General features: G+C 48.0%; 1 non-coding gene across 1 annotated transcript; it reads left to right on the top strand.

Annotated features, from left to right (window-relative positions):
• Positions 1–3,314: 3,314 nt before the first annotated feature.
• Positions 3,315–3,388, top strand: TRNAI-AAU (transfer RNA isoleucine (anticodon AAU)). The gene has a single exon. It is a non-coding gene; the product is annotated as a tRNA-Ile (tRNA).
• The last annotated feature ends 688 nt before the right edge of the window (positions 3,389–4,076 follow it).

Genomic DNA, 4,076 nt, shown 5'->3' with positions numbered 1-4,076 from the left:
TGGTGCTCCTGCTTCAAAGCAAACTATTGCTCGCTGGATCTGTAACACGATTCAGGAGGCTCATTCTACGGCTGGATTGCCGTTACCTAAATCGGTTAAGGCCCATTCCACTAGGAAGGTGGGCTCTTCTTGGGCGGCTAGAAAAAAGTAAATCTCTTTACCATAAATGGAAAAGAAACAACAGGCGCTGTAACTGGGCTGGTTTCCTAAGCCGCTGTTGGAAACGGGATGATAGTTGTTCACCCCAAATGCATATATATGGATGAACAAGAAATACCAACTGCGCTCAAATGTATTTTTATATATTAATTAAAATCAATGACACAAATACACATATACATACACAGCTGAATGCTAAAATCTGGCACTACTAGTGCTAAACATACAATATAAGAATTGAGCCTTAATAAGCCACTCTCTGTCAGTGATTTTTCACTTGGGGCAGTCTTTATGCAAAAATAGCCGATAAACAGCTGATTGTTGGAGGATAATGTCAAGTCCTGCAACGCATGCGTTGACGTGCAAAAACAGGTATCCAGATGAAGGAGAATATTTACCAAGTCCTTGGTGGTAGTTCAGCCGGGTATCCCACCTGGCGGGGTTCTGGAGCAGACTCTCTATCCCTCGCAACAAAGATGGTGGTTCTCCCTTTATTAATGTCCACATCAGAAAAGGACTGGAAACTCCAGACAATAAACAGCGTCCTGTATGTCACTTGCAGGAGTCCTCAGAGGTGCCCAGGTCAGAGATGTGGCCCCCCTAACGCGTTTCACTGTCACTTGGCATTACAGCTATGCCGAGCGGCTACTTGGTCAGGTTCAAACACTTTTGCAAAGTTCTACAAGTTTGATACCCTGGCTGAGGAGGACCTCTTGTTTGCTCAATCGGTGCTGCAGAGTCATCCGCACTCTCCCGCCCGTTTGGGAGCTTTGGTATAATCCCCATGGTCCTTACGGAGTCCCTAGCATCCACTAGGACGTTAGAGAAAATAAGATTTTACTTACCGGTAAATCTATTTCTCGTAGTCCGTAGTGGATGCTGGGCGCCTGTCCCAAGTGCGGACTTCTTCTGCAATACTTGTATATAGTTATTGCTTCAATTAGGGTTAAGTTATTGTTGCATCAGGCCTGACCTGATGCTCTGTTAATAATCATACTGTTAACTGGGTTGTTATCACATGTTATACGGTGTGATTGGTGTGGCTGGTATGAATCTTGCCCTGGATTACCAAAATCCTTTCCTTGTACTGTCAGCTCTTCTGGGCACAGTTTCTCTAACTGAGGTCTGGAGGAGGGGCATTGAGGGAGGAGCCAGTGCACACCAGGATCTAAATTCTTTCTTAAAGTGCCCATGTCTCCTGCGGAGCCCGTCTATCCCCAGCATCCACTACGGACTACGAGAAATAGATTTACAGAAAAGTAAAATCTTATTTTATATCTCAGCATGTCCAGGTGCATAGGTGTGTCATCCCAGTGCATCTAAAGACTGTTCTGAAGACCACCGCAGCATCTGTGACTTGCTGGTTCCAACCAGCGTCAGGAAAACCTGCATTGCTGACATCACACAGCATTCTCAGAAAACCTGTGTTGCTGGTTCCATTCAGCACTTCGGAAAACCTGCATTGCTGACTCCACACAGCATCCTTAGCAAACTCTACTCCGCTGGTTCCGTCCAGCATCTTGAAAACCTGCTGTGCTGGTTCCACCCAGCCTTATGCCAGTCTGTCTGCTGGTAACTCCCAACCTTCCTAATGCTAGTCTTCATAGACTTTCCATTCTCAGGGGCCCTCCAGCTACCGATTGCACAGTTGGTTCACGCCACCAGTGTTTCAGTACCCAAATAGCTGGTCACTTCCTCTCCTACGTTCCTCAGCGAACTGCCACATCTGCATGAGGAAATCATATCTTAAACTTGCGCAATTCTGTCCACAACTCCTCAAGTCCAGACCCAGAGACCAGACCTAGACCGGGTTCACAAATAACCTCAGCCGTAACAGACAACACCAACCTGGTCTTGCCTTTTAAATGATTGCCACTTTAAAAATATGGGCAAACTCACCAGAATCTCACCAGTATCCTCATCTCACAGACTAATACATAAGCCCCCATAGCTGCATGACTCTGGATTACAGGAGTACCGACAGTAAAGAAAATACAGCAGAAACATGTTTTGACTATATCCGAGACCCAACTCACCCTCCTGGTAGCTCCCATCTCCTAGACCCACCTCACTCTCCTGGGAGCTCACATCTTCTAGCCCTACATCACGGTCCTGGGAGCTCCCATCTCCTGGACCCACCTCACACTCATGGCAGTTCCCATCTCCCGATCCACCTCACCCTCTTGGTTATGCCATCTCCTGGACCCACCTCACCATCCTTGTATTGTCCATATCCTGGACCCACCTCACCCTACTAGTAGTGTTCATCTCCTGGAGCCACCTCATCCTCCTGGTAGGTCCCATATCCTGGACCCTCCTCACCCACATCCCACTACTGGTAATGCCCATTTCCTGCATACCACCACCATACACACATACCCACCCACACACAATCCTGGTAATGTATATTTCCTGCATACTACCCCCATACATACACATATACCCTGCCACACACATACACAATCCTGGTGGTGCCCATCTCCTGCATACCAACCACACACACAATCCTGGTCATGCCTTTCTCTGGCATACCACCCAACCACACACTCTCCAGTGGAGCTTGTCTTCTGCATCTTAGTGTTCTCCCCTTCTAGCGCTGTCACCGACTCCCCGGGAATCTAACACATGATTGTCTTCCTCACCTTAGTACCCAGGAGCTGGTCCCAGTCCGGACACAGAAGCAGCAGCAGGGAGAAGTCTTCCCTCTCAGACAGGGGTTATCATCCTGGAGCTGACAAGAGGAGGTAGGGGCCAGGCATGCACTCCAGCCTGTGCACCAGCCACTGATATGAGTAACGCTGCACAGCGGTAGCATGGCTTGGTCCCGGAGCTCTGGTATGGAGTGCGGAGCTCTGGGACAGATGTCATGACTTTCTGTCTACACACAGGGCCTGATTCAGATGCGGTCGAAACTTTGATGGTGTCGCAACTGAGCCCTTATCGCTCATGTGCTGCGGTCGCAGTGGGCATGCACCAAGGAATCAGTTAATGGAGTGACTGACAGGAAGAGGCCGTTTGGTTTATGCCCCTTTCCTTTTACGTGTACTGTATCTGTCTTGCATGAAAGCTTTGGGGCTGTGAATTATTCCCCTCCCCCATCACACCTAGACCTACGCATTGTAACTGACCTGTGACCAGAGCCTGACAGGGTAGCTGGCCGGTTAGCTCAGTTGGTTAGAGTTTGGTGTTAATAACGCCAAGGTCGCGGGTTCGATCCCCGTATGGGCCACATTTTTTTTATTTTTTATGAGCTCATCCCCCTATGCAGGCAGAAGGCTAATGAAAGCTGGTAACTTCTGTAAAGAGGCAAATTGTTTCCGTAAAGAAGTGTACATCATATTAGTAACCCGCTGGTATAAGATATTACTGCAGCTGTAACGTCAGAGGCGCAATAGATCCTTTTCATACAGTCACTTGTACACGTTACCTTGTACTGATGCCTGTTGCCGCGTCTCTGGATATAATTACACTAATTCATGTTATAAAGGCATCGCTACCACCAGCAACAAACAAGGGTATATATAGCAATACTGTATGTTGTCCTAATATTTGTATAGAAAAATGATTTGCATGTTCAGCAAGAGAACTATGATTCCAGCTGCACCATCCCATAGAGCCAGATCCTGGGTAATCAGGTACATTGGCAAACGCAGGGGGGTTTCCATTTGCCCAGAAACCTGCCTTTTACCCACAGTCTGGCCAGTGGCCATTACATGCATTATAAACAGCTGAATGGAGCTGCTGCAAATACCCAGTGGCAGCAGATATTCCTACCAAGTCTACTGTGTGTGTGGACCTAAGCGCTCAGTCATTGCACCAGAGAGAGAACCTGCAAAGTGACTTACCGTGATCATCAGGCCAGGGGTGTATTAAGAGAGGAGGGGTTCTGTGCGCAGTGTCTGTCCACGCATCCTTCT

Source organism: Pseudophryne corroboree, chromosome 6, assembly GCF_028390025.1.
Source record: "Pseudophryne corroboree isolate aPseCor3 chromosome 6, aPseCor3.hap2, whole genome shotgun sequence".
Classification (NCBI taxonomy): domain Eukaryota; kingdom Metazoa; phylum Chordata; class Amphibia; order Anura; family Myobatrachidae; genus Pseudophryne; species Pseudophryne corroboree.
The sequence above is the reverse complement of the archived record's forward strand: the minus strand, read 5'-3'. Positions and strand labels throughout refer to the sequence as shown.